This window comes from Balaenoptera physalus (genome assembly GCF_965194825.1).
Source record: "Balaenoptera physalus genome assembly, chromosome: 5".
Taxonomy (NCBI): domain Eukaryota; kingdom Metazoa; phylum Chordata; class Mammalia; order Artiodactyla; family Balaenopteridae; genus Balaenoptera; species Balaenoptera physalus.
In genome coordinates this window covers 78,482,989-78,502,177 of record NC_138884.1, presented here as the reverse complement: position 1 = coordinate 78,502,177, position 19,189 = coordinate 78,482,989, and the positions used below count along the sequence as shown (strand labels likewise).

The 19,189-nt window shown below is 39.3% G+C and overlaps 1 protein-coding gene and 1 long non-coding RNA gene across 7 annotated transcripts in view; one reads left to right on the top strand and one right to left on the bottom strand.

Moving 5' to 3' along the window:
- FRYL (FRY like transcription coactivator) overlaps positions 1-19,189 on the bottom strand; it is a 295,730-nt gene that overhangs the window by 229,061 nt on the left and 47,480 nt on the right. For 4 of the 6 annotated variants that reach the window (XM_082462452.1, XM_082462453.1, XM_082462451.1 and 1 more), the window contains exon 1: positions 15,991-16,212. The exons of 1 other annotated variant lie outside the window; for it this stretch is intronic. The gene's annotated coding sequence lies outside the window, so the exon portion shown is untranslated. Of the gene's footprint in view, positions 1-15,990; positions 16,216-19,189 lie in introns of those variants that run through there. One more of the 6 variants, XM_082462454.1, reaches the window with a different exon arrangement.
- LOC309661156 lies at positions 7,593-18,739 on the top strand. The gene is made up of 2 exons (XR_014263873.1): positions 7,593-15,156; positions 16,176-18,739. It is a non-coding gene; the product is annotated as an uncharacterized lncRNA (long non-coding RNA).

The following is a 19,189-nucleotide window of genomic DNA, read 5'->3' as shown; positions in this document are numbered from 1 at the left end:
AAAAAAAAAAAAGAAGCACTCATCCTATCCCCTTCCTCCTGCCTTTTAGTAAGTGAAAAAAAGATGCTTGGAGTTACAGCAGCCACTGGCAATAAGAGAAAGGTCAGAACCACCAGATATGTCCCCTGTGGGTGGATATTCTGTAAAATGCTGCCAAAAACAACCAAAATGATACATCAGGAAAAACAAAAAAGCTATTCAAGGAAGTAATGGTTCAAGTGTGAAAACATATACATATGACATGATTTTGAGCAATTGATAGATTATAGGAAAAGATAATCCATTCGTCTTTGATACTAGGAACATCATCCTTCTATTGGCATGGGATCATGACACTGGTGTGGAGAGAAGGAAATGTAACCATAAACTCACTACTCCATTCTGCAATTAATATTTGCATGGTAATTAAAAGATGTATGACCGATACAAAAACAAAGCACCAAGGATTTCATTAAGGTTACAGAACAGAATGTAAATGTTTACAACCTTGTAAGGATAAAAGGTACAGCTGATAGAAGCTGGGAGATGGAATGGGGGAGGGCAAAAGGCAAAAGGAAAAGCAGTGAAAGAGTAGGATTTCAATTTTTGATTCCCATAAGACTAGAAATCGCTAAACATATTCCACTTGACTCATTTTTTTAACAGTTTTTATTGAGATAATTCACTTACCATAAAATTCATCAACTTACTCATCATTTTTAATTAGGATGTTTGCCTTTTTATTATTGAGTTGTTAAGAGTTCTTTATACATCCTAGATACAAGACTTGCAAATATTTTCTCCCATTTTGTGGGTTGTCTTTTCACTTTCTTGATGGTATCCTTTGAGGCACAAACGTTTTTAATTTTGATGAAGTCCAATTTACCTATCTTTTGTTGCTTGTGCTTTTAGAGTCATATCTAAGAAGGCTTTGCCTAACCCAGGTCACTAAGATTTATTCATATTTTCTTTGAAGAATGTTATAATTTTAGCTGTTACATTTAGATCTGTGATCCATTTTTAGTTAATTTTTGTGCATGGTGTGAGGAAGGGGTTCAAATTCATTTTGCATGGGGATCTCCAGATGGCTCAACACTGCTGAAAAAGCTGTTCTTTCCCTATTGAATTGTCTTGGCACCTTTGTCAAATTTTTTAAAAACTTGATTGATCATAGGGTTTATTTCTGGACTCTCAATACTATCCAACTGATTTCTATGTACTGATGCTTTTTTTAAATTAAGCTAAAATCCACATGATATAAAATTAACCCTTTTAAGTGTACAAATCAATGGCATTTAGTATATTCACAGTGTTTTGCAACCAACAACACCTCTACCTAGTTCCATGATGAAATGAAAAACATTTTCATCACCCCCAAAGGAAACCCATACCCATCAAGCAGTCACTCCCCATTCCCCATGCCCCTGGCAGCCACCGAACTGATTTATGTCTCTATGGATTTACCTGTCCTAGATATTTCATATCAATGGACTCATACAATATGTGATCATTTGTGTCCAGCTTCATTCACTAATCATAACGTTTGAGGTTCATGCACTTTGAAGCATTTATCAGTACTTCATTTTTATGGTTGAATAATATGCCATTGTACACATATACCACATTTTGGTTATCCATTCATCAGTTGATTACATTTGGGTTGTTTCTACCTTTTAGCTAAAGTAAACTGCTATGTAAGCACCGCCATGAACATTCATTACAAATATTTCCTTGAATACCTGTTTTCAATTCTTTTGGGTACGTACACAGGAACAGAACATGTGGGTCATATCATAATTTTTGGTTTAACTGTTTGTGGTCAAACTGTTTTCCACAGTAGCTGTACCATCATAAACTCCTACCAACAATGCACAAGTGTTCCAATTTCTCCACATCCTTGCCAACACTTGTTATTTTCTGTTTTCTGACTCGTCAAATGTCACATCCAGAACTCAACACAATACTCCAAGTATAATCTGGACAGTACAGTATAAAGTAAGACTGATACCTTTCCTCTTCTGAACCTCCTCCCCCAGTAGTCCAGATGACGATTCTATGAAGCCTTTCTTATAGTTGCAGTACATTTTATATCTATATTGAGTTTATCAGAGTAATTAAAATACCTAAGTTGTTTGTACTCAACCACATCCCCTTCACCCCTATAATTATGCAGCTGTTTTCTGAACTCATATACAGGACTTCACATCAAGCTCCATTAAGTTATCATGTTAGCCTTAGCCCACCATTTCAGTCAGAAATATTATTTTCAAAAGTCAACCCTAAAAAATTCATTTCATCCAAAAATTCGATAAGCATGGTATCAATGTCTTCATTCACATCATTACAAAAATATGGACAGCAACTTTCAGCATGTCACTAGAAATTTTTCTCCAGCTGTCATCAATTCATTATTAATTTTAGAGGTGCTACTCAACCAATCACATTTCCACCTAATTTTATGGCCATCCAGCCCACAGCCTCCCCCTGTCAACAGAGAGAAATCTCATAAAATGTTTGGCTGAAATCCAGTTATACTGTACCTTCTGCATTCTCTTGACCCACAGTCCAATAATCCTATCTAAAAAGTAAGGTTAGTCTAACATAATTATCTTTAGCAAGCCCATGTAATAGCTTTCCTTCAAAAATGTAATCATGGTCAATGTTTTCAGCACTTATAACACGATGAACTCAGATTAGATCATACTAGGTTTCCAATCATATTTTGAGATTTAAACATTAAAATACAATGAAAAAACAATATGTATCACTCAAGGCAATATATCACTCAGGCAACACAGGGAATACAGATATCTCAGGTGTTATACCTCACATTATCAAGACAAATATGTCATCAATTTACTGTAGTTTGCATTTACAAGTTTTTAAAATTCTACAAGAGTCTCTCCTCCACCATAAAAAGTTCAATAGGAAAAATATATTTCTCCCATGTGTTCACAAAAAATAATAAAATAATAAATAAATAAAATAATAATTAAACCAGTAAACTTTAAGTTTTGTGTTTCTAATAACATAGATTATTTTGTTGGAACCAATTTCCCCAATACCTTTAAGAGCATATTCCTAGCTCAAAAATCTCTTTCACAAAGCCTTCAGAGGTTGTTCCATTCTAAAATAGCTGCTCTCTGCTTTGCTCTTTCATGATACCTACTACTATCCCTACCACTCACTTTGGCACTCAGTCATCTGATGCTTGGTAGTTAACTGCTGTTAACTGTTTGATTATTATCTACAATAGGGTCCTGCCACATTCTTTTCTAACTTCATCACGACCAACATAGAAAAGGTAAGCACTCGGATTCTTTTATTAATTTATACTGCATATATTATAAACCTATAAAGAATTAAAGTGAAATTGATAAGTCTGAAGACATTTTAGGATCTCCTGGTTCTTCTCTTTCTGAAAAGGGAAAACCAGGTACAGAGAAAGAGATGTTGAAATAGACGAGGGTAAAATTCAGCAGGCTGTGTTAAGAAAGAATGTTTACTCCTAAAATGTATTAAGTAAGCACTGTATCAGTTTGCTATTGTTGCAATCACAAATTACCATAAATTTAGTGGTAATGAATATATGTCTTACAGTTCCGGAAGTCAGAAGTCCAAAACAGGTCTCACCGGGCTAAAATCAAAGTGTCAGTAGAGCTGCATTCCTGTCTGGAAGCTCTAAGGAGAATCCATTTTCTTGCCTTTACTGGTTTATAGAAGCTGCCCACATTCCTCGGCTCACGGCCGCCTTCTATCTTCAGTGCCAGCAACGCCCGGTCAATTCCTCTTCATGATGCCATCTCTCTGGTTCTGACTCCGCTGCCTCCTGCTTCTTCTTTTAAAGGCCCTTGTGATTACATTAGGCCCACCTGTTTCTAAAGCCCTCATAACTCTATTTGTGTCGGGGGGGAGGGGAGGGGGTAAAGGGAAATGTACAAAAAGTAAGGCTTTTCTTGCCCCCTACATCAACAAAAACCATCTCTCCTTTCATCACTTTATATTAGCGATCTCTGTGCATGATTTTGTTTAAACAAAAGGTTTTAAAATCTCTACAAACCATGCTACATTCCACTTAGGCTTTGGCATACGAAGAGAGGTCATTAGTTAAGAAACAAAACTAAAACTATGTGAAAATGTGACATATCGGATGTGAAAATCCAACACATTTATGTATCTCTGAATCATCTCTTACCTATTTTAAATGAATTACAGAGTTTAAGTTTGTAGATTCCTTCCCCATTTGTACAATTTTAGGCTCTAGAGTTGAACATAAATTATTTTTATAACTATTTCAAGCATTCAAATAAATCCCCCAAGATGTAATATACTGGATTGCAAATATCAACAGTTTACTATGTCTTGACATGTATAGCACATTATTTTTCAGGAAACCATCAGCCATATGGGAACATATCTTCTTAAAAAAAAAAATTACTGGGGTGATATAATTGACTTCCAGGTGTCTCTTCTCATCTAATAATGACCTCTTATGATGTTCCTTGGCCCTTCCCTAAACACTTGGGTAACAATAATTTTCTTTTCATGTCCTGAAAAAAGTCTACAGATACAGGATGGAGATCAGGGAAGGGATCTGTGACTGACGGCAGAAGCCCTGGTGTTAAATGTTTGGCAAATATCTTGATTGAACTTATACCTCTAGAGCAGCCGTTTTTAATCTTTCCTGGGTCATGGCCTCTGTTTTGAGAATCTGATGAACCTACAGACTTCTCACTAGAAAAATGCACATGAACACATACTCAAAATTTTTAATGTAACTTATTTTATTGTATGTTAAATTGAGTGTCATTACAGACCATATAAAACCAGTCTTTGCAAAGATATCTGTATGTCTCAATTTTTGGTTTTATGCCAAAATTTGTTACACCCAGGAATAAAATTCAAAGTATGCAATAAAACAAACCAAACTTTAATTATTTTCAACAAATAGAAACCAAAGTACTGCTGGCTGCTGGCTGGAGTGCCTCTGATACCAAAGCACAGTTCTAGGAGAAAATCCATTTCTTTCACAGAATTCTCCAGGGAGAGCTGGGGAAAACATAGGTGTAAGAGGGAAAGCTCAGGTCCAGACAGTAAGAGAATAACGTTGACTGAATTTAATGAGTGTTCCCCAAAACAGTAACATTTTATACTTGTATATATTTATTAAAAAAAGGAAAAATATGGTTTCAAAAATTGCGAGACATTAAGAATAAAATTTAAATATTTGGGAAAAAAATCATACCAGACCTGCTATGTTCCTACTACTTAGTCATGCAAAATGTATTAAGTTCAAAGTGGAGTAAATGCAAGCCTCAAAAGAAGGGTTCTCAAGCCAATAAGGTAAAAAGAAAATACTAGAAGATAGTATATATGTGTTATCTTAAATTTGAAATTTGAGGTTTACTAATATTCAATGTGTCAGACTGACACCAGCACCTGCTCTTGGTCCTGCATCAGGCTGCTTCCGTCTTACGGCATTTACGTGAACTATGCTGGACACCACAGATTGGCGCACTTGACCTCCCGCCTACCTATGAGCAATTAGAAAGGAGCCTTTTTAGTTGTTTGGGGGGCAAGCACAGTTGTGGAAATATGAGATTTCTCTACAGCATAATTCCAGAGTCCGTCCCCCAGCTTCTTGGGTGACGAGAAGTGGGGCGCCCGGAGCACCAGCAGCAGAGGTGTCTTGATCTGACTTCCTAATCCAGGGCTGCAAGTTGGGGTCTGTCCTGCAGTTTTCTGAGTATCTAGAGGCAAATGCAGCAGTGGCAGAGGTGGCACGAGGTCTGGATTCCAGCACGGCTCCCAGGGTGGCCTCTGAGCTGCCCTGGTGAGTTTACCTCTGGATTGACCCCCTAAAACCTGCTGTTAGGCCCTTCTAACAATTCTGTAAGCACCTAATACCTTGTATGAAATCTCTTCTAGCTTAAAATATTCAGAAGGGTTTCTGTTTGCGACGCTGACTACACACACAGTATTGCAGTAGATAAAAGCCTCCTACGGGACAGGTAGCAGTTTCACACCCTGGAGGGGTTGTCTGTGATGTCCTCACCTGTTCACTGTCAGCAGATCACAACATGCTGCCGCCCGCATGGGCCCAAGTAAGCAGATCTGCCGATCTCAGTAGAATTATGATATCACTCATGGATGGATTTTTAAGATTTTTGCAAAGAAAGGGAGATTAAACATAATATTAATAAAGCAAAATACAAGCAAGCAACAAGAAAATGGGAGAGCTGACAACTGCGTATGACCAATACCAGTGCTTTATCAAAAACTGTAAGGTAAAAATGGGATTACCTTGTAAAACATAATCTATAAAACTTTTAGAAGAAAACACAGGGGGAAAAAAAGTCTTTGAGACCTAGGACTAGGTGAACAGTCCATAGACATGACACCAAAAGAACAATCATAAAAGAAAAAACAATGATTAAATGCACTACATGAAAATTTAAAACTTTCTTGCCTCTGTAAAAAATCCCTGTTAAGAGGATGAAAAGACAAGCTGTGGATGGGTAGAAAATTTGTGCCAATCACATATCTAACAAAAGACTTACATCTAGAATATATAAAGAACTCTCAAAACTCAACAATGAGAAACAACCCAATTTGCTCATTAGGGAAACAATTTGCCCACTAGGGAAAGGCAAATTGAAACTACAATGAGCTATCACTACACAACTATTAAAATGACTAAAATTTTTTAAAAACAGTGAAAATAACCAAATTCTGGCAAGCATGTAGAGAAGCTGGCTCTTTCATAGATTGCTGCTGGGAATATATAGCCAGTCTGGAAGACAGTCTGGCCATTTCTTGTAAAACTAAACATACGCTTAGAATACAACCCAGCAATTACACTCTTGGGCACTTACACCAGAGAAATGAAAACTTATGTTCACACAAAAATCTATATACAAATGTGCAGGGCTTCCCTGGTGGTACGGTGGTTGAGAGTCTGCCTGCTAATGCAGGGGACACGGGTTCGAGCCCTGGTCTGGAAAGATCCCACATGCCGCAGAGCAACTAGGCCCGTGAGCCACAATTACTGAGCCTGCGCGTCTGGAGCCTGTGCTCCGCAACAAGAGAGGCCGTGATAGCGAGAGGCCCGCGCACCGCGATGAAGAGTGGCCCCCGCTTGCCACAACTAGAGAAAGCCCTCGCACAGAAACGAAGACCCAACACAACCAAAAATAAATAAATAAAAAATAAAAAATAAAAAAAGAACAAATGTGCAGAGTAGCTTTATTTGTAACAGCCAAAAGCTGGAAACAACTCCTATGCTCTTCAACAGGTGAAGAGTTAGCAAACTGTGTACTGTTGTACATCCATACACTGAACCCCACTCAGCACTAAAAAGAAATGAACTACTGATACATACGACAGCTCGGATGGTTCTCTAGGGCATTGGGTTGGGTGAAGAAAAGTCCATCTCAAAAGGTTACATACAGTATGATTCCATTTATGTAACATTCTCAAAATGACACAATTATAGGGATGGGGAACAAATTACAGGTTGCCAGTAAATAGGGATGGGGAGGGTGGGGAAGGAGGAGACCTTGAGCTGCGTGAGGGAGTTTCTTGGCAGTGACGGAACAGTACTGTATCTTGATTGTGGTGGTGGTTAAATGAATCCAGACATGAAATGTTATCAAATTGCATAGAACTATACACACACATACACATGAATGAGTGCATTAAAAAACATGAAATCTGAATATAGCTACTTAACACTACTGTACCAATGTTAGTTCCCTGGTTTAATGTTGTTATAAATATGTTGTGTTATATAAGATATTACAACTGAGGGACACTGAATGAAGGTTACACAGGACTCCGTGTACTATTTTTGCAACTTGCCATGAATTTATAATTATTTCAAAATAAAAAGTTTTTTTTTAAGTGAAGACATTCAATCATACTTATTTTTAAAATTACTAATATTTTAGGTGGAATCAAAAACATGGAAATAATACATTTTAAATTGTTCTAAAATATTTTTCATCTTTATCTCATTATTTTTGTTAATGTTTTCTTATGTACATAATATTATAGTACATAGTTTACAAAAAACATACACATATTGGGAATGCAGATACATTTTTTTATGCTGCTGGAGTGTGACATAAAACTTTTGCAGACCTCTGTTACAGAGACTACAATAATCTAAGACTCTATCTTTTACATTTATTTTACTTGGGCAAGCATATGCCAGAACAGGAAAAACATGGGATTGAGAATCAAAAAGAACTCAATTTTTATCCATAGGTTAAACAAGTCACAATCTCATCTTCGTCTACAAAATGTAGGAGTCGTATTAGATCATTCCCAAGGACAGTCCAGCTCTTAAACATTATGACTCCATGAGTTCTACAACAGGAAAAAGTGAAACAACCATAAAGAAATGTATGACTAAAACTCTTAACCAGTATTCACTGAAACTGGATGGATTCAGTATTGCCAGTAATATTAAGTACAATACACAGCCTAAGTTACCATCAACATAAACACAGAAAAGTGCATCTACAAAGATAATTTTACCTCAAAGAAAACAGATTAGCAAAAGATCCTGTTTAAATATAAATACCGAGATAACAGGCACATGTGGCTATTTTACATGCAACCTCACAGTTATTTAAAGCCTCTAATTTCTGCTCATGGTATTGTATTAGGTTCTGAATTGCAACAAACAATATACCAATGCATACAGGTATCCTGGTATACAAGCTTGTGGGTTGGGTTCTCACAAGAAGTAGACTATCAAGACATCCAGAAAAGAATTATTTTCCATCCACTTAATTATTCTCCATCCACTTGAGTTAGACTTAATATGACAGAATTTTAAGAGATCCATTATTCAGGGGAAGTTAAATATACCACCCTGTCATACCACCTTTTACTTCTAAGCAGTAAAAACCAACACAACAAGGTCCTAGCACTAAAGCTCCATGCACAGGAAGTTCTTCAGTTTCTCACCCAGAACCTTCTATCATTTTTATCCACCATTCAACAAGTGGTTATGGGTTCTAGTCTCATATCACATGGAAAATACCAAATCAGAAAGGTGAGTAAACTACTACAGGTGGGTGCAATGAGAGCAAACAAAGAGATACAGTTAACAATAAAGTAATAAGCAAATCTACCCCCCAAAACCAGACATGCTTTAGAAAAGAATGGTTTCACCAACAAATGAACAAAATATGGTGGTCGGTATATTGCTGACTGAGGAGACTAATGGTTGGAGATTCTGCAAATACACTGTGATGAGTTCACTGACACCCAGGACACATGAATGGAACCACCAAAGTAATATTTTTTTTACTAGTATTATAGACAGCATTATCCATCTTAAATTTTTTTAATGGAGAAGAAAACTGAAAATCACATTTAAATTATCTTTCCAGCATTCTTTAGTATTGAACTAAATTACATCACATCTGAATGTTACCAGGAAATAGAGACACACCCAAAAAAAAAAAACAACACACAAAATAGGACAAAACAAAACAAGGAGTCCTGAGAAGTTGAAATATTATGTTGAAATTCATTCAGGCAACAAGGCGTATCTGTGAATGTTTTACAACCTAAAAAAATGAAGCTGCACTGCAGTAAATGAACAAACTTCAATTCCCAGATGCCCTTTAAAAAAACACCACCACCACCACTTCAACCTCTCTGAAGTATGGTTGTTCTAAAATGGAAATGTATCTCACAACTGCTGCCACCCAACAGCGACATTTAGTTGGTAAAAACTTTATGTTGACATTTCCTAAAAGTTCAAAAATGCAGTGGCATCAAAGTGTCTCAGGTTTGATCAAAAATGGTCATTCAAAATAATCTTAAAAAAAAAAAAAGAAATGATCAGAAGCCTGTAAAACTACAATCAATGGAGATACAGAAAATTCTCAAAACTAAATTGCATCCTTTTACTTTAAAAGATAGTACATATAAAGAACTTATTACTTAGTAAGCACTCAATAAATGTAGTTGCTATTATTACTACAAGACAGAAAATAAGGACTAGAGAGCTGATGAAAATATCTATAATCATAGTGGTCAGGCAACCAATATACACTTATTAAGTGCCTACAAGGTCTCCAGCACTGTGCAGGGGCAATACAAGTTCATCACAGTCAACTTACACAGCACTATCTCTGATCAAATAAATGACAAGTTGCGCAATATATTCTGAACCAATAAGGTAAACATCAAGTTATATTCAACAATGATTAGAACTTACCAAGTACTTTCAACTTCTTTCAAAGTACCGTCCTTTATTTAAGTCCAGTATACAGAACTTGAAACAAATTACTTGTAGAGAGTCACCAAATGATTAAATGAACATAAAAAAGTGTCACCAAAATGAGTCTTTTTCTTTCTTTCTTTCTTTCAAAATGAGTCATGATTTTTATAGGGGGAAAAAATCTCTTTTTCCATTTGTCTCCAGGCGTAGGTAGAATAAGGATTTAGATAAATTCCCTCTTTAAAAAATCTTTCTAAACTTCTAGGGTCATGAAAAGACCCTCTCTACTCCTAGGATTTATGCACATTAGAGGGACGGATTTATACAGGAATGCACATTTATTAAAATGTTATCTTTCATTTATATGAAAGATCCAGAATAGCAAATGTGTAGAGATGGAATGTAGATTAGCAGTTGCCTAGGGCTGAGGAGGGAGGTAAGGAAGGTGACGGGGTGATGAAAAAGTTCTAAAATTGGTTGTGATAGAGGTGTACAACTCCGGAATATACTATAAAACATTGACTTGTACATTTTAAATAGGTGAATTGTATGGTATGTAAATTATATCTCAATTAAGCTGTTATTTAAAACTTTTAACTCTTCTCAAAACTCAACAAATCACACTTGCTGCATTATGGTCAAACTCCATAGGATGTATCCTTGGTCAGATATTCTTCCTAGCCTGGTTGACTCCATCACTGACAACTCTACAAGGCCCCTTTCTCAACAGTCTGATTCTTTCCCCACAAGTTCAAAGATCGAGCAACAGAACAGGCTTGCGGGGAAAGGAGGTAGTCCATTTTGTAAAAGTTAGAAATACTTCACACTATATTTTAATACAAGTGATTTTTCAAAACAATTATTTTCATAACATAAAAAAATCCTGATAAAGCTATCTATTTATCATAGCATTTTGAGTTTAAAAGAACGTGTTACTACTCTATCAGTAAACTGTGAATTACCTACTAGGATACAGATACAGTGTCATAACGGTGGTCTATGCAATGGACGATCCTTGTAGGGTATAAGGAAAGACACATCAACATCTGCAGAATTTCTGAAATATTCTGCCTCACAGGAATAGCAGTGCTTGAAATTAAAAAAAAAAAAAAAAAAATTCTACAGCTCACAGATTTACTTTAACAGGTTCCATGGATCCCAACCCACCTCCTATGGAATACCAGGTTTGTTTGTTAGGATACTTTGAAAGAAGCTATACAGAACAACAAACAAGGGTGAATAACAAATCACCTAAAAGTACACATCATGTACGCTACTTTTCATCCACATGTACCACTCTGTCTATTTAAGGATCCTACTCAGAGGAGCTCATAGCTTGTGGCCCAGACAGACTTCATCATCCTATTCTCAGTGCCTACATGGTGCACAAATTAGGTGTAGTTTTCAATAAAAACTTGCTGAATAAACGGAGATTTCTCACCTGATTAGCCCTGGCTGCTTGCAGCTGGGTTTTCTATTTAGGAGCCTTTGGAAAACCTTTTTTCCCACCTGGGCTGGCTTAAAGAAGCACCCAGAACAACAGAATCTTATCACCTCCTTCATCAAGCCTAAATTGTAGCTCCCTTTTCATAATGAGCAACATAAGGGTAGAGTACAACCTCTGCGTGTTAACTGATGAGAAACAAATATCTTCCTACATTCCTCCAGGGGCTACTGTGAGCAGTGCCAGTTGGCAGTCTCCGAGCAATTTTTAATGCTCTCTAGAGACGAGAAGAATCAAGAAATGAGAAGAGATTAGGCTTACGGTATGTACTCCAAAAACATTTTAGCGTAAAGATACTTAAAATGTTCAGGGACACAGGTTTTGACCATTTTTGAAATGATTATGATTCTAATAGTCTGTAAATCACAGACTATGTTTTGAACACAAAAATACTGATGGGAGCCTTGTTTCTCAAGAACAGGTAAAATAACCATAATAACTGAGCCTGGAGAAATTAATAAATAATTATTTATTTTATTATATAAAATAAAAAATAAATAAGTGTATAAAAATTGATTACCTTTCTCCATTCCCAGTAAACATAAGTTACTCATTAAAATTTTTCAAGTATGATAGTTTAAGGCACTCCTATCTGAAGGTAATAAAAAAAAAAGAAAGGGGAAAAAAAAACCCTGGAATTAAAAGTCAAACCATTACCAATAGTTATAATGTGATAGGGGCCATGTTAGAGGGGATATTTAGTTTCTAAGTTATACATTTCCTTCATAGCAATATTTTACAATGGGCATGTGCAACTGGTGATAAGGAAAAAACTGGTTTTTCCTTTAAACACTCATAACACTCTTTCCCCAAACAAAACAATATGAACTTTTTTATTGCTTATGGTTTTACAGACTCTATTGGGCTAATAATAATAAACCTGCTCAAGTACTTTAGGCAACAGTAAAAGGGACTGGGCGGGGCGGGGCGGGAAGGCTCCAACTTTTGTTAATGGTTTTTACCAAAATCCACAAGCTAATGAATAAATACATAACTATACTGTAAGTCAGAGCATGGCTTGTGCTGTAGAAGGACTTGACAGGAACAAGAGAGAAGAGCCATCACTTAGGATCAGGAGAACAGGAGAGCTTGCGGACAAGGTGACATCTGAGCTGGGTTATATAGATGATCCCCTCTGATGAGGTAACAACAGGTGAAATTCAGAACACATGCTCTGCCCCCCCCAGTATTTTATAGATTAAAAATAGTTCACGTAGTGAACATACACAGCAAACACACTTTATTTTTTTAATTTTTAAAAAATATATTATAAAATTTGCTACATAAAGCGATGAAAACTTTCCCACATCACCTAAGTTTCTTCTATCATTCCACTATTCCTTTACCATTTGGCATGAATCCGGTGTCACTGTTAGTTTGCACCTGTTACTGCAATGGGATACACATTATCTTTTCCCTATGGATGGTAATTTTGCATCTTCCCGTTAAACTCCACAACTTTGAGAGCAATGACTGTCATCCATTTCTACTTTACCGTTCCATAAAACTCCTCAAATAAATGGGTACTCAACAGATGTTAAAACAGATTAAACCTAATTCTAGTAATTGGGACAAGAAGCAATCACCATCACAAAAGATGTCTGTGGAACAGATATTATAAACAATTAAATCACAGTTTTGTACACAGAACAAAAAGCACCTAGATTAATGTATCTTCCCCCAGACACTAAACCAATTGCTATTCTTTGGTGTAACTTGCTCAGAAAGGTGTTTACTTAAAAAAATAAATATATAAGCCTCTCAAGCAGCCTCTGTAGAATATTATCGTTTTCTGTCACAAAGACCTAAGTCAACACATTAATTGGCACTAGAAAAGTACTAGGTGACACAGTGAATCTGCACAGAAATAGAGGACAGTCCTAGTTCCCAGGGATCTCAATGGACAGTTCACAATTCAAGAAATGCCCTGGCAATGTGTATATTTAGGACAATGTGTTTAAAACAATGTGAAAAGCACACAGGAAAAATATGTTTTCCAGGAAACATAGCCTAGATAGTTCAAAGATAATTCTTTCTGAGTGTTTTCTTTATATGCGATCTTTTAAAAGTTCAGGAATTCTCTCCTCTATTGTTTAAATAAGCTGGTAAGTAAACAAAAATAGAAATTTGGAAGCTTGTTTTAATCTTCTACTTTCTATTATGAGATGGAAAAGAAGATTATGCCAGCAGGCCTGCCTGACATACTTATCAAAGAAGAGGATCAAAGAGAAGAGGAGGAAGGAGGATATTAGGTGTAACAACGCCTGATACCATCAAGATTACTACAAAAGATCGTGTGTTTGTGCGTCTACACTTCCTAAATTCTATAGGAAGAGTCAAGTATCTCTCAAATATTATTACCTGAAATTGGCTTTTAGATTCTCAAGTATAGCTTCTCTGTTGTTATTGCTGAGCCTGTGAACTTATGTTATAATGCTGCACACCACTCATATAATCAGTGAACACTTTGGAAAGTTGTTAGTATTGCTTTAAAACAAACAAACAAACAAAAAAAACCCCGCTGGGCCAGAGGTTCCAATAAAATTCACTTCTCTAGAGAAGAAATTTTACAAAATAACTCAGAATGGAAGAAAAGACAGGATGGAATGCTATCTTTGATAATGAGTAGCCAAAAAAAGACTACAGAATAACACACACACCGCAGCTTTGTTTATAGGGTTGTAACTTGCACATGCAAGTACTCTACAAAGTACTGCTGCACAAGAAGAAACTGTCAAAAATGAATGTTCATGAAAACATTCCTTTTCTAAATAAGGTCTCTAACAAGGAGGTACTGTTTCTAAATATAATTTCTTTAGCAAGTATTGACAGGTATAGAATAGCAGCAGTGCTCAAGATGGAAAAAAACTACTTACATTTGTCTTATCGATAGTACAAGTTACTGTTACTAATTATAATGCCTATGGGCTCAGTAGCAGAAATTTACGGAGATATCTGCTGGGCAGAACAGTTACAAAACTAACTTTAATCAAAAGTGGGTTTTTTTCCCTAATCCTATAGACCTTAGCAACCTGGAGTTTTTTGTTCTGTTTCGTTTTGCAATTTTTTTTCCTTCCAAAAGAAGCTCCGCCAGTAAAGTCGAGGTAATACTTTCCACAGTTCAAAGGTTAAGGCGCATTCGGCTATACATAGAGCTCTAGCTCCTCATCAGCACCGCTCCCTTTTTTTTTTCTTTTCAAATTATCTTGACCTGAGAGAGGTTAATGCTCCCTTACAATGCAAATCCACGAGAGAAGCGATTTTAGGTGCCGAGAAATGAAACTGGGATGGGAGGAAAACACCGACAGCGATCAAGAACCATTTCGCCGTAGAAATCAGCCTCTCCAGAACGCAAGAAACTGAGGTTTTGTCCAAAGAACCTGCCGCCCGGAAGCCACAACTTCCAGCAATTGGCAAAGAAAAGTTACAAGTAAGAGCTCAGCGCCCAGGGAGCCTGCGCCGGTGTGGAGACTGAGAGCTGCAAGGACACTCACTGGCCCCGACGGCCCGCAGGCGATGGCTGCGGCGTCGGTGGGGCCGATTCCGGCTTGGGCAAGCTCGGGGTCTGGGGGTGCGCGGAAGGCGCGGAGCGGCGCGGGCACGGCGCCCGCGTCCGCACCCCTCCCCACTACCGCGAGCAGTGGGCGGAGAGACGAGAGCAAAGGAAAAGCAGGACAATGCTGGGCCGGGCTGGCGACTCCGCGCGCTCAGCGGGTCCCCAGCGTCCTCCTCGCCTGGGGCCGCCAGCTGCCGCGCTAAGTTTGCTCCTCAGCCCTGCCTTCCTAGCCGGGGCAGTAAAGCAGTGACCGCCGACCTCCCTCCGCCTCGCCACCACCGCCACCGCCTTCCTCCCCGCGGGGCGGCTCCCGCGAGTCCACGAGGACGCGGCGCGCGCGAGCGGAATGGGGCGCGCGAGGGAGAGGGGGCGCGCAAGAAAGCAGCGCGCGCGCGGGGGAGCCGGGCGCGCGGGGGAGCGGGGCGCGCGGCGCTCCCCGAGGACCCGCTGCCGCTCCAGCGGGTTTTCGGTTGAGGCGGGGGCTGCGCCGCGGCTAAGTGTCCGTTATGAGTCTTGGCCCGGGCGGCGCAGCTTGCCAGCCATCCTGGCCCGCCCCCACCTCGACTCCCATCAGAAAGGCAGCGAGCGAGGGCCGGCGACCTCGTCTCCCGCCAGGGCTGTGGCCGCCAGTCGGCGGGCATCCCGGCGCCTGCCCCTGGGGCTGGAAGAGAAAGTGAAATGAAGCGCCTTTCCCCAGGCAACACCTACCCGTCCCCAGTCCAAGTGCAGCTGCCTCACTCCTCAGGCGCCGCCGGTCCCCGCCCTCGGGCCCCAGGCTCCGTTCTCTTGACAATGGCGCGTCCCCTTTAAGGAATAATCCGATCGGAACCGATCTGTGGTTAAACCTCCCTCCGACTCTGATTTTTACCGGATTTCTCTCTCTCTCCCCCCAGAGCCCGACGGGCGCCCGGCGGTGCTGCGAGCTCTTCCCACCTCTTCCCCGCCCCGCCCACTCCCTAGCCTTCCTGATTGGTGAGAAACACTACTACAGGAACAGCAGTTCTCGCATCCCACTCGCCAGTCCAGCCGCCGCTCAGAGTTATCCCCCACCTTCACCCCGCCCCCTTTCCTGGGTTGGTCCTACCTCTAATCATTCTCCGTCTTCTACTCTATCGTTGCTTTGGAGAACTGGCAGTCAAGGCTCACCCTCCCGCCTCCGGAAAGCGAACTTTATTTTTATTGGTAAAAGGACATCTTCCTGTGCACCTGATTGGGCAAGGAAGGAGTTAGTCTGCACGCCCCTTACCCATTATCGCTCTCTCTCTTTACGGGTTTCAGAAACAGCCGCAAAGTCCTCCCCCCCTACTTTGCCTTGTTCTAAGCGCCTTTCCCTTTAAATATTGGTAGGGGTGGTAGACAAACTCACAGCCTGTATTGAAGAAAGACGGAAAAGGAGAAGAGAAAATTTCAAAATCTTCTCCAGATGAGTAATATATCGGGAACTGGAGCTGGGATACTGCGGAATCTCATCCTTCGGTCTACTGAATGGAGCGGTTAGAATGAGTTAGAATACCTGAAGTTCTAGTATTAACTTCTGAGATGTACTCAACAAATTTTCACTCACCGTCCACTCTACTACTGACGATCCCACTGGCATTTCGCTACTCCAGAGAGCTTTAATAAAAGTATCTGCAAACCTAGAGGTGTCCTTGTTTGTCCCGCATTCATTTAAAAAAACCCTTTAAATCGCTTCCATTAAAAGTTCCGTTTAGTTCACGTCCTCTGTTGTTATCTCGGGGTTTGTCACGAGAGCTAAGTTACTCTTCTGAAAAGATTGAATAGATGCCCACCCACCATGCCAGCCTGCAAAGTTGAAGAAATCCATCCCCCTTGCTAGAACTGTGCCAGGGGGGAGCCCAGGTTGAGCCCAAGCGGGCACCAGAAGGCTATTTCTTGAGAGAATGGGGCAGTCTGGCACCGGAAGCTTAACCCTGCCGCGAAACCTCACGCATGAAAAGAGGAGGAATTCTGCTGCAGCCTGGTGTGGTCTGCGTTAGGAGTTCCCCAGTTTCCCATGGGAACTGCAAGAACCGAAAGTGTCGTACCTACTAAAATTGGGTACTCAAGTGCTTTGGTACCCATCTGTGAATGTTAGGGGTAAATGGTTAAATGTTCTGCCCCTCTTTGCCAATGAACTTCGAGAGACTTTGGACCTCAGGATGTTTAGTGCACTTGCAGTGAGAGCCCAGTGGAAACCAATGATGCCAAGATAGTGGCAGCACTCAGCAGTACCCTGGAAGGGATTTATACCAGAAAAGGGGGAATAAACATCGGTAGTCGATAGGACTTTTCCGTGAGTTCAGGGGGGAAATATCCTGGGGATACCCATAAATATGGAAGAGTGAGAAAAGGGAAACGTTGTAGGTGGTTTAGGTGTTTCTAGTAGGAGATAAGGAAATACCTGGATTATATTTATATGGCCTTCATGGTATTTTTAAAAAATCAAGATCTGGGCAATGTTTTCAAGTTCTTTGTAAATCACTTGCTTTATAAGGCCAAGATTATTTTGTTACACTAGCACATTGGGCTCATAACTCCAGAAGGCTGTCTACAGTAACCTCTAGATTCTCTTTGTCACACCTAACCAACCACGTTGAGATCATCACCTTACAAATATAATTTATATTATTTTTTTCTCTATTTCATACTTGCCCACAATAGGATTACTTATTACTTTTTAGCCCATACACCCAGACTCCTGGTACTAATACTGCTATTGGTATTTCACATTGAGGAAAAATTTAGGAAATCTGCAAGCATGGATATGCAGGTCATTCTTAAGAATGTTCAGTATTATTGAACACAGCTGCAGTTCTAACCCTGGAGAAATTGACAATTTGCACTTTTCCCTTCAGAGGGACTTTATGTCTCCTACCTTTGTTTTCCATCTCTAAGCCAGATCCCCATTCTTTAAAAAGAAATATTCCCCCAATGTGCCAGTATGACTAAAGCTTTTCAGCATCCTTGTATATAGATCTTTGTTAAACTCTTTTAAAGGTGAAATTTCACACATTATGATCACTTATTCTCCCTTTGTTTATATATAAAGGTAAGCCATATCAAAGAACTACCAGGTAAGCCATATCAAAGAACTACCAGTTAAGCCAGTAATTCAGTTTTCCTCAGAAAAAAATGTTACCATGTATATTGCAAATTCTTTTCAGTTCACCATAGGTTTATATAGTAACTATTATGTGTTGAGTAAACAATAGGGGGTAAATTGATGAATATGACTCTCCAAATTCTACCCATAACTGGCACAATTTTACCCCTCACTCAGCATGTAGGTGGATACCATCTATTAATCAGTGATTTTCCATAGTAAAATTAAGAAAAAATCCAGTCAGTAAAAGCTGTCAACCAAAATCTTTCCCCAGACCTTTACAAGCATTAACAAGAATGAGACAAATTAAGACAAAATACATTCATAGTAATTTGTTTTATAAAGAAAACTTCAGGGCTTCCCTGGTGGCGCAGGGGTTGAGAGTCTGCCTGCTAATGCAGGGAATACGGGTTCGAGCCCTGGTCTGGGAAGATCCCACATGCCGCGGAGCAACTGGACCCGTGAGCCACAATTACTGAGCCTGCGCGTCTGGAGCCTGTGCTCTGCAACAAGAGAAGCCGCGATAGTGAGAGGCCCGCGCACCGCGATGAAGAGTGGCCCCCGCTTGCCACAGCTGGAGAAAGCCCTCGCACAGAAACGAAGACCCAACACAGCCATAAATAAATTAATAAAAAAAAAAAAAAAAAGAAAACTTCAAAAAATATTTTCTGGGTCTCTAAAGAGGAGGAAGTCCTACACCTTCTATATTTCAATGTGTTCCTTTATAAAATGAGAACTGATGTTCATTGAGAAGATCACTGAAAGATCTTCAGTTATCAGTAAAAGGTTCAATTATGTTCAGTA